The 12545-nt window shown below is 36.2% G+C and overlaps 1 protein-coding gene and 1 pseudogene across 4 annotated transcripts in view; one reads left to right on the top strand and one right to left on the bottom strand.

The window, feature by feature from the left end:
• Positions 1 to 12545, bottom strand: part of ADAMTS6 (ADAM metallopeptidase with thrombospondin type 1 motif 6) — a 213140-nt gene that overhangs the window by 150428 nt on the left and 50167 nt on the right. The window lies entirely within an intron of this gene.
• Positions 4409 to 4671, top strand: LOC307109915 (small ribosomal subunit protein eS27-like; annotated as a pseudogene). The gene has a single exon. The product of its transcript is annotated as a small ribosomal subunit protein eS27-like (transcript).

The following is a 12545-nucleotide window of genomic DNA, read 5'->3' as shown; positions in this document are numbered from 1 at the left end:
AAAAGGAAACTCATAAATCACTGAATAAAAACAATTTGTTTCTGAATATTTGGCATCAAAGAATGTAGAAGCAATATGTAACAAACCCTGTTTATCTAAAATCCAAAAGGTAAAATTAAAACAATTAGCATTTGCCAAGGCCGGTGTGACTCAGTTGGTTGGAGTGTCATCCCATGCACCGAAATGTTGCCGGTTTGATTCCAGATCAGGGCACATACCTAGTTGCATTTTCTATCCCTGGTGAGAGCACGTACAGGAGGCAACCAATTAATGTTTTTCTCCTCTTCCTCTCTCTCTCTCTCTCTCTCTCTCTCTCTCCCCCCCCCCCCATCCTCCCTCTCTCTGTTTAAAATCAGTAAACACATCATCAGATGATGATTAAAACAACAACTAGCATTTTTCCATGGTATTATATAACAGATGGAATTTATAAAGATGTATTCAAGACAATGCAAGAGCCTGTCAGGGTTTCTGATTAATCATATATTAAGTTATATAAAAAGTAATGCTTATAATAGGTAACTTATTGTGCTCTAGTTCTGTGAATACATACTAATACATGGATATAATATTTTAATTCTCATTTAAATGAAATACCTAATTATCCATCTTTTGGGTGGGAAGAATACTATAGTATGTTACTGATATAATTTCAACAGAAACTCCTTCAAATGCTGGTTTTTCTATTTTCTTACTTTTAAGTCAATATGGTGAAACACTAAGATGGCTTAATCTATGGCCAACAGGTTGTAACTAGAGCTTCAACCACTTTTGTGCTAAAAACATATATATATTTCCCTTATGCCTAGACTGCAAATAACACAATTTTGGAAAATTTTAAAGTTAGAATTAGCAAAATTAAAGAAAATTTTAGCTTAAACATCAATATTTAAAATCCTTATCTTTCGCCCCAGAAATGATACTTTCTGGCAAGATTATTTTTAATTCATTTCAGACCAATACTTATTCCTCTCTTTGGCACTGAGTGCCTGAACATCTTGGAAATGCATTTGAGCTTATTTTACTATTATTGACTCCTTTCATCAAATCTAAAAGGGGGTTATACATAATCCGCTAAATGAAAACAGTTTTTGGAAGCATTACTTAGTGGACTTCTAGGCTGTGTAACATATTCAATTAAGGGTAAGAGACTTTTAAATAATCTTCAGGGAAAACTATCTGCCAAACAACACAGTGTTCACATTAAGAAAATTATCTTTGGGATTTATAATTTCAAGTCAAAATAAATCATCAACTATTGAGAAAATGATTTTATGTCAAATAGAAATGTTAACATCATGAAAAGCTTGTACCTATCTATGAATCATTTCAAAATCATCCCCAAATATTTCAATTTGATCTAAGCCATAACTTAAAGTTCTAAGAGCCAACAGAGAGCTACCTCTACTATCTATTATGAACTTAGCAAAGCTGAAGTGTAGAAAGTACACGAAGATGTGACCAGGACTCTGGTGTACTGAATGCCTGTCGCCTTGCCAAACACAGTTCACCATCTAAGAAACCAAACTCTCTGTGTTTGGAAGGGGCATAAATAATCCTCAATTTGACTACAGGATATGGTTCTCTCTGTTCAAATATTGATGTGAAAGGCTTTTGGCTCCTTACAAGGACTATTTATCCCTGGAGAAACTGCAGCTGTGAGAGTTGACCTCAGCCTTTTAAGACCAAAAGATTCTGTCTGGGAAAGAGACTTACTGATTATCAGAGTTAGCCAGAATAAAAGGCCTCAGTCTTCAGAGCTTCTTCACTGAATAACTGCGCTCTTTTAGCGTTCTTAATATCTCCCAGAGTACCGCCATGTTGCACAACTCTGGGGGATCACACTCAGAGAATAATGGTGTGCCCCTGAAGTCTGGAAACTTAGCCTGCTAGCACCATCATTAAAGCTCTCTTGCTCCCTGGCTACTAGTAAGTTCCTAAATGTGGAATCCTGACTTATTCTGATACCGTCTGCCTACTGTAGATAAGCTGCTCAGATCAGACCACCTTACCAGGTTGTAGTTCTTGCCAGCCTGTTCAAGATCTACATCTCTTCTAACCTACAACATCTACCCCTATCTTTTAAAAAGGCGGGTTGGGGGGTTGGGGGGGTGAGGGGATAAGAGATCAACCAAAAGACTTGTATGCATGCATATGAGCATAACCAATGGACACAGACAGTAGGGGGAGTGAGGGCATGTGCTGGGGGGTGGGTGTGGCCGGGGAGAGGTCGATGGGGGAAAACGGAGACTTACATAATACTTTAAACAATAAAGAATTTTTAAAAAAATAAATAAAATAAAAAGAGGTTTTGCTTGCTCGAGACAGAAATTCTGCTTAACTTCCATTGAAATCAAAATAATTGATCATCCATGGGAAATAATACAATGTGACAGAAAGACCACTGGAACCAAGAGGTTGACAATTTATTATATGCCTCAGGTCACTCATCTATAGATCAGGGACAATAATATAACTGTTTTAAACATGCCTTCGAATTATTATGATAATCACCAGAAATATGCCAGAGTGCTCCCTGTCAGCTGAAATACAGTATGTAAACATTATGTGTAAATAAGTAAACTTTTAATAAAAAGGTCTTCTCAATATTAATTGAACACAGCATTGGTAAGCAAGTTATTTGGAACAGAATTTCTGAGGGTCTATTTGTCCTAAGGACCATATTTAGGTGTCTTTTTAGATAATCATAATTTATGTAAAATTAGCTCAGAGAAGCATGCAATGTAACTTCTTACTACAAGATGGAATAAAGATTATTATATTATAATACACAAGAGTGTATTTGCCTGCCAACTGTTTCACTTAGGTACAGACATTTTAGCACTTTAGAAATTTAATACAATAAATCTCTAGTTTCAGGGAATGAGCATTCCTATATAAACAAATGCTAGCAGATAAGTTTCTGCTTCTGTTTTTGAACTTCATAGTCATCAAATGAAACCAAAAACATCCCTTTGGATGCCATGGGCACAAAGTCATCAACTAAATTTAAAAAAACAAAAATCTGTATGTTCCAGGTTTAATAAACCAGATAATTTAATCAGACCTCAGATAAACTTATTCTAAAACTAACTTGAAGAAAACACAACTAACTTCATAAATGCAATCTCCCCCGCCCCCCAAAAAAGGGGATACAACACCTTTAGTATTACATAAAGGTAGATGTGAGAATTATTATTCAGAGAACCCTAAACCAATTAGTTTAAGTTATTATTGGTAATGGTAAAAGTTCGACAGGCCTTATACACTTTCTTATTATGTCTCTACAATTTCTGATTATGTTTTAAAATAGCCAAAGGGGAAGGAGAAGAGTTAAGGAATAAGAAAATGCTTACTAGTAATACAGAAATTCTACCAAGATCTACCAATGATATTTGAATCCATATAAGGAGTACATGAACTAAAAAGTTAGTCACCATGTCCCTGGCAGCTTAGTAAAACGATGCTTCATCCACTACTGATATTTTTGGCTTTGTGGATTACACTTCAAAAACTGTAACTCTGCTATGTAAAAATTGTGACACTCTTGTATATTAAACTAATGTGTCCATTTTAATCTAGTTTCATCAAAATCCATGTTCTTAAAGTTATATTACTGATCCCATATTCTCACAAGCAGGTCACAGATTTAAAGTTCAGATTATTCTAAGTGTTAAATCAGTGCAACTTAAATTCAGCCCATCTGACTGCTGTTCTTACAGTCAATACCAGTTCCTGAGGCTAACACCCGCCTGTCCCCAGCCACGTTCAGTAGTAAAGCAGCTCTGTGCTATAAATACTGTCGCTTCTGGATGACTTTCAGGGAAAGGCCAAAGAAAATAAATTATAGTAGTCTATCCCAGAGGCAAAAAAAAAAAGAGGCATGAATAACAACCAAGACAGATTCTCTCCTTTTTAAGATTCTATTCCAAGAAAAAGAATGGGGGTTGGAGGTGGGGGGAGAGGGGGAATCTCTTTTAATATAAACCAGTCAATGTATGAGCCAGGACAAGGGGATGGAGAATTATGCATGACATAAGAATCCTCCAAAATATTACAAAGATCATCATGGAGCTGTACTAAAATTACTATTTCCATGAACAAATTAAATTAAAAATTAGAAACATTGAATGATAACTCGCTATTATTCAATATTTAGCATATGCAGAATAATGTTATAAATGAGTGATTTAAAAGATTTAACTGTGTCTGAGGAGGTAGGGGTGAGTCAGGTGAAGCTTCCATATTAATCTTAAAAAATAAATCTTTTAGTTGGAATAAGTTACCTTTAATAGTCCAACTCCAGAGCCTTAAACGAGAACTTTTATCAGTAGATCTTGCCTTACCGTGGGTAATATTGCTAAAAACGTAATGTAAAACTAAAATGTGTACATTAAGTCTAGCAGTGATGACCTCCCCACGACATGTGCCTCTCGCTAAGGACCCCCTTCCTCCCTCTCCAGAAGAGGAGAGGAAACACAAGAAGAGGCGCCTGGTGCAGAGCCCAGTTCCTACTTCATGGATGTGAAATGGCCAGGACCCTATAAAATCACCACCGTCCTGAGCCATGCACAAAGGGTAGTTAGTTCTGTGCTCCACGGTCCTCTGTCAACCGACGGTGGGGAAAGCAAGGCTCCCAGAGGGTGCTCCTTCAGAAGGAAGCAGCACTAAAAACACCCGAATCAAGGTGAGTGGGGAACCACCCCACCAAACACATTTGGAAATAAAATAAAATGTATGTAAGTCCAATTTTCCCATAGTTATCATGTTAAATTAGGTTTGGAGAATGTATTTCACAACTGCTGTCAGGTCTCAGGGGTCAGTCCTCTCAGTTGAATAGGTTACCTTGCCCAAGATCATACCCCCTCCTGGGGGCAGCCTACATCCAAGAACATAAGGGTACGAAGAACCAACCCCATTACTTCCAAAAAGCCTCCCCATGGGCTTGGCGGAGGCCTTTGTTCTGACTGCATCACAGCCCTACTTCCCCTTCTGGCCAATCCCGCTTCCCTCCCCACCCCCACAAGTATAAATCCCAAAAGTTCTCACAAACATCCCGCATATTAATCCTGCTTCCTGAGGGAACCAACCCACAATTGTTGTAGATAAATTAAACAGGAATATATATATATATATATATATATATATATATATATATACACACACACACACACACATATATATACACACATATATATATACACATATGTATATATATACATATATATGTGTATACACACACACACACACACACACACACGCACAAACTACATATATAACCAACCACATAAAACTCTATTTAGCATCAGACTGTATCATATCCTACTGCAAACTTTCTTTTTCTTAATTCAGGCTTTATTTTTATTTTTTAAAACACAATCAAAGGATAAAAGTCTTCTTCTTTAAAGACCATTTTCAGAGGGAAGGTGGGGGAGGGTGTGTGGGTGGGAGGTAATCAACCACAGACTTGGTATGCATAGCCCATGGACACAGACAATAGGATGGTGAAGGCCTGGGGCAGGGGGCGGGCTGGAGGGGGTCAATGGGGGAAATAGGGGACATAGGTAATACTTTCAACAATAAAGATATTTTTTAAAAAATTTTTAAAGGCCATTTTCATTCACCATAAAATTGAAATTCAGAAGGTTTAGAGGGCTGTAATTTGAAAGGAAAGAGTTAATAAAGATAAAATGGAAGGTCACTTAACTGTTTACTGTTGGTCCTAGTATATTGGTCCTTTGCCTCCTTATTCTAATTTCACATTTCCCTGCAGTAAATATGGTTATCAGAAATACATTTAAGAGGTGGGACGCCTTTTACTTATTTAAGCTATCATTTCACCAATAACAGGATTCCTTTGGGATCCTGATGTCATTCAAAGCCCACCTGCTTTCAGACTGCAAAGACCAGCTCAACTGGGCTGGAATGTATTCATCTTGAATGTTTTACCATTTGTTGCTTCATGGTACCACTCAGTACATTTCACTGCCTCTTTCCTCTGCCTTCCAGTACGATAGAGACTAAACCCTAAGATACTCTCAGGCATGTCGCACAATTCTAAACAACAAGATGTAGGCAGAAGGCCCTGGTGAGGACTGCCTTTTTTGTAGGGAGTGGGAGGAAATCTCACAAAAATTATGTTTTTAATTCTTCTACCTGCCTGGAAAGTACGTGTAAATGCCTGGAAATGCAACAGCTGTGTTGGGGCTGAAGCCACAAGAAAAAGCATGAAAACCACGTGCTAAGTGTAGCAGAGTGGAGATGTAGAAAGACCCACTGCACCTGCTTTTGGACTGGCAACCTTCAGACTTTTGCTAAGAAGAAAAAAAAAATGACTTAAACCAGTAAAGGACTTATTTGTGTTTAGTTTCCCATTAAACTTCATTATTTAATCATCGAAGCGTGTCTTTTGTGCTAAGAGAAACTTCTTTTAACATGAAATTATATAAAGAATTTATCATCAAGGTTTGACATAGAGACACTGAATAATATTTTCTTTCTAAAACATGCTTCCCTGAATTAAACTACGTGCTAATAAAGACCAGGGACTGAATCATATTCACCAACTACTAGTATAATAATGAATGAAAGGAAGAAAGAAGGGACTGAGGAAGGGAAGGAAATTGAGCTAGGGATAAAATAAGGGGATGCACAGCTATAAACTGGGTCTTTGAAAGCTGTAGTACTTAGCTTAGTAATCTAATTTGATGTAAAATAATGGCTATCCTAGAAGGATGGGTGGTTAATGTGTCTTTTGGATAACCCTTTCTAAAACTGCAAGTGGGAGGTTGCTAAAAAACATCATTTGTGAAGTTCTTCAGTGTTGCTGACAAAACAAAAATCTATGTATAGATACTAAAAAAAAAAGTCAATGTTTTGTCATCAAAATTCAAGCATGATATAGTCTTGTCTAGTTGAAAACTCACCCCACTTATCTGACAATAAATTGCAAAGCTCTTATAAGAAAAAAATTATCTTTCAAATCTGAAAATCCATTCTAATTATGCCAAAAGATGAATAAATCAGATAAATTATTATTTATAGTCCATATATTATAATCTTATTGAGGTGGCCAAAAGCAGGGTAGACCATGAGTTTTATTATTCTAAGCTAAATGATAGGTTGAACCAATGAAGTTTTCTATTTGACCTACAAAAATGAAGATGTCAGATGGTTCAAGCTAAGAAGTATAGTAATTCAGGAAAAAAAAAAAAAATTTTTGTTTTTGGCTAAGCATTCAAATCTTCCTATGTTGTTAGTCAACTGAGCCATTAATCATTGTTATGCTTCATTTAAAAGAGTAAACTCTTATCATCTGAATAAAGCAAATATGAACTATGATTACAGCCAGCTCAGATTTCATAGAAAACAACTAATACATCAAAAAAGCTTAAGCCCTTAGCCTTATGATAGCTTATTAAAAATATTTAAATTGCTTCTAATTTTATTTAATACTAGAAGCCCGATGCATGAAGATTCGTGCTAGAATGGGCTTTCCTTTCCCTGGCTGCTGGCACCGCCTTTCCACTCCGGCCCAGCCCCTTTCCGCTCAGGCCCCAGAGCCGCCTCTTTCAGCTCTGGCCCTGCCTTCCCATGCTGCCCAGAAGCCCTGAGAGACCAGAGGTGGGGCGGGACACTTGCATCGTTGCCATGGCGATGACGCAAGCATCCCACCCCCATCACTCGGTCTGTATATGCAAATTAACCGCCATATTTGTTGGGTTAATTTGCATATTACTCCTTATTGGCTGGCGGCATAGTGGAGGTATGGTCAATTTACATGTTTGTCTATTATTACGTAAGAAAATTAGTAGAATAAAGATATTAAGTACTATAAATTAGGTATATTATTAACAAGCTATACAAATATGAGCTAACTGGCTTCTTTTTAGCCTAAAATTTTCCACGTTGGCACATTTTCTCTTGCTATGATTAATTCTGCAATAAGATAGCAATTCTGAAAATCATCTCAACCAGCAAAAGTATAGAATCAGCCCTGGCTGGTTTGCTCAGTGATTAGAGCATTGGCCCGTGGATTGAAGGGTCATGGGTTCAATTCTGGTCAAGGGCATATACCTCACTTGCAGGCTCAATCCCCAGCCCCAGTTAGGGTGCATTATGGAGGCAACCAATCCATGAGTCTCTCTCACATTGATGTTTCTCTCTCTCTGCCTCTCCCCCTCCCCTTCCACTTTCTCTAAAAATCAATGGGGAAAAATATCCTTGGGTGAGGATTAACAACAACAAACCAAGTGTAGGATGGATGGTTAACCTGTCACTCAGATGTCACTGTTGATAATAGTATTAACTTCTTCGGGAAATAAAGACTGCTCTTAACCAACATGTTCAAAGGGAGAGTATTGTATAGAATAGAACCGTGACCTCCTGGTTCATAGATCGATGCTCAACCATTGAGCCACGTGGGTCAGGCTCCCACTATTTCTTTTTAAAAATATTCCTTGCTAAAGTTAGGTGATGAGTACATCTGTTCTATTTTTGTATGTGTTTGAATATTTGAATTTAAACGTCCTCTTTTACTAGATATTTAAGTTATATCCAACATTCCTTTATTATAAATAATAAGGCGATGAATATCCTTATAAACAAATATTTAATGACATATCTATTTGTGCCCTTGATGGTTCAAAAAGTATATAAACGTTTAATACTGTTGATTCATATTGTCAAAATGCCTTTCAGCATTGACGATCAGCTTCTTTAATCAAGATCATAACAAGCATTGACTATTAACTTTTTGCTCCTAATGAGTACAAAATGATTAATGGGAAACAAAGATGATTTCACTGAATTTGTTATGGAAAGAAGAACAATAGTGCAAGCCAGTTCAAATTCGTTATTTGGAAATAGTACAATTTCAAAATTATCTCATGTTGGCCTTCCATGTACCTAAAATTCTATCTTAGAGTCATTCATTGGTTTAAGGTATAGGGCAGTATATTTGAAAATTGGTATTTATTGATCTTAGCATAGGTGTTCTGTTTATTTTAATAAAAATATTTAGTGCTCAGAAACAAAACTTAATTTGTTCATCTGAATCTCAGTTTAAAGCTAGAAAAGTAGCTTTATACATTATTTATAATTACCCTTAAGCATGAAATATATTCATATTTACTCCATGTAAAGCATATTCAAAATAAGAGATAAAATGTATCTCATAGATTGGCTGATTCCTTCATTCCTCAGTGATTGAACTATTATAACCAGGGACTCAATATCACATTTTAAAATTTTTATATCCAGTACAAGTACTAGAATTTGATACTTGATACATAACTACAGTGTGCCTTTTCAATCAAAGGTTTGAGATGCCTGACAGGTTGACAGTAAGGTCATTGTAAACTTCAGATTCATGGTCAGGTCAAGCCAACCTGATGTCTGAGTGATGGGACAGGGCACTGAATGGCATGAAGAAGTTTCTTGCTCTCCAAGTAGGTAATCATCAGCAGTTTTATGGTAGTGACATTTATGGTCTCAGAGGGTGGTGAAGAAACATAGCATCAATAACTCATTTCATGTGCACCTCATGTGGATTAAACTCATGGATTACCCTGGAAACTTCCACAGTGAGGATTGATGGTTAATCTTCTGGCCAAAAAAAAATATATAGATTACCATATGCTACCATATACAAAAGACTATTCAGACTATTCAGTGAATTGGAAAATCGGTGAACTTTTAAATAACATAGCACTCTCCTACTTTAGAATACCTACCTAAATTTTGAGACCAAAGAAGAAAATGAATAAATTACGGTGTATACAATAACTGTTCTAAGACTGTTACATTAAATACAACACACAACCCAATCCTCGTCACTCTTCCAACTACCACCCTTCTGTAAGCTCGCTGCATTTAAGGGTTCTCCTAAACCTACTTTCTGACTCTGTGATTTGAGGTTACGTTACTTAATTTCTCTGAACCTCAATGTCCTCATCTATAAAATTATAAAAATAGTAACAATCTATTAAGATTTTTCTAAGGGTTAAATTTGATAGTGTAGTGCCTCCCATCCCAGGAATCCACAAACTCCTCCTGGTCAGGGTCTACTGACAACCTTTTTTTTAAATAAAGAACATAAATATGGTAAAACTAAACATATAAAGTGAATGAACATTTTTTTAAAAAGTATTACTATGTAATGTCAGTGCTTAGGCGTTTGTATTCTGAATCACATTGTCCTCAAAATAGTAGTACTTTTATTGTTATAGCCTAATGAGAAACCAACAGAAGAATACTTACCTAAAAAAAATGTTTTAGTGCCACGTGAAGGCCAAATGAGGTCATACTGCTGTATAAGTGAATGTTTCTAACAGTTTGAACAGAGAAAAATGATGGGGAAGTCATCATACAGTGGTCTAGACATGAACTCAGAGAAACCTGTGTCATTGCATCATATTCACTGTAAGAGGGCAATTTAGTTTCAATAATAGTTTTTGCCTCTATAGTAACAGTGATGTGACTTTTACTGGTTTTGTACTTTCCTTGTTATTTATAATTAATTTTGTTTTATGATTCTATAAGTTATAAGCATAAAGAATGTATACTTGTTTTATATTTGTACATATTTAAAATGATAATAAAGAGAATCTAATTTAATATTGGAGGGTCTGAGAATATTTTTTCATTAAAAGGAATCTGTACATTTCTCTTTTTGAAACTGAGATAGTGCTTAGCCCAAGATAGCACTTAGTAAAATGTAGTATCCATCCCTTTCCCTGATCATATTTATGATTACACAGGTTTCTGGCATTTGGCTCAGTTTGTTTTTTCCTGTCCATGGTAATAATTGGGGAAGGATTGGTCTGATGGGCATGATTTGATTCCAGTTTCAGGCTTTGTACAAAAGAAATTAAGCAAAGGGTACAGACCGGCAGATTTAGTAATCACTTTTGTGGCATCATTCAAGTGAAAAAATAAGTCGCCTTTGATAGCCATTCTTTGAATTTTATCATTAGAAATGTATTCCTTTGGTTACATGAGAAGAAGATAGAAGGTGTTCAAGAGAACTCTCAAAGCTTGGAATCACAAAGTTTCTTAGAAGCAAAAATAATTAGGGCCTAACAGATTACATAGTAATGCTAGCCCTCTGGAAGATTTTTGAACGTGTAAGTAGGAAGTCACTGAAAACAAACAGTTGTATGTATGTATGTATGTATGTATGTATTTATAACCTATTTCTTTCCAAAAAGAATTTGATAGAAGTATATTAACAAAACAACAGAAATATGACAATATCATAGACCAGGTCTACTGCAGAGAGAATAGCACTCGGTTTGGTGACTAGCTTAGTCAAGCATTTTTAACCTGTTTGAATTGCTCAGGATTCCTCCTGACTAAATAGCTCACAATAGAAACTCTATCAATGAGTCAAAGACACAGAGGAGAAAATAAGCAAAAGGGGCATTGATAGAACAGGCTGCCGGAGATGTCAGTGAGCTGGTGAAAACTAGCTAGATCAGAGGATTGATGAATCTAATTACATACAGAGCTGCAGGACAGAAGCAAAGGGAGTTTTCAAAGCAAGATGTGAACAAAGACATGGTTAATATACTAGCACAGGTCAGGCAACAGTTTTCATGAGTTAACAGTATAAATACATAGTCATTCGAGTCACTGAAAATAATGTATGCTGTTTCTTCTCTAATTCTACACATTCGCAAGAAATTTAGGGATCTTTTTTTAATTACACAACTAAATATCCCCAAATAATAGAAACAATTAGTTAGGACATTACCAATAAGCTCATGGATATTTTTGTTTTATCTTTACTATGACTTTTCCTCACCGCTTTGGTTATACCAATTGCCAAAATCACAGAGAGAAAGAATCATAGACACCACAGATGATTACATCCTGGTATTGTTCACTTTGATGCCTTCATCAAATAATCTCTTTAATATCTTTATGAGTTTCAAATGTTTCAGAGTAATGGATCTCCTACTAGTTTATCATATAATGGAATTATTCCTTGGGAAGGTTTTGGTGGTTGTTTTTTTTTAATTCTAAGATCAACTGGGTTGAAAAGGAATGTCAGGTGAGGAATTAAGGTGTGAAAGGCTATACTGAATGTCTCTTGTAATTCACATTCAGGTTTCCTCAGGGCTCTCGGTTTCCTTCAAAGTTCATTCAATAACATCAATCTAATGTAAAGTCCAAAGCCACCAAGTCATGAAGTCATATGGTAAAGCTAACTCTGGTCTGCGGAAAGAGTTAACAGCAACATTAAGTAGGGCTATGATTCCAATTAACTGGGCCTATCTACAAAGTTCCAGAGTCCTAGCTTCTGATTTTCCTATTTGAATCTAATAATTTATAAACTGCTTTTAGGTATCTAATTTCATTTGATCTTATAAATACTCCTATGGAATAGCAGAGCTTCACAGAAAGAAAACTGAGACTCAAAAAAACCTATACTGGCCAGTGGCTCTGGTTGGAGTATCATCCATACACCAGAAGGTTGCAGGCTCCAGCCCTGGTTGGGGTGCATACAGGGAGCAGCAAATCTCAATATCTCCCTCTCTCTC

This window comes from Cnephaeus nilssonii (genome assembly GCF_951640355.1).
Source record: "Cnephaeus nilssonii genome assembly, chromosome: 2".
NCBI classification, from domain to species: Eukaryota; Metazoa; Chordata; class Mammalia; order Chiroptera; family Vespertilionidae; genus Cnephaeus; species Cnephaeus nilssonii.
This window is presented reverse-complemented; position numbering and strand designations above follow the sequence as displayed.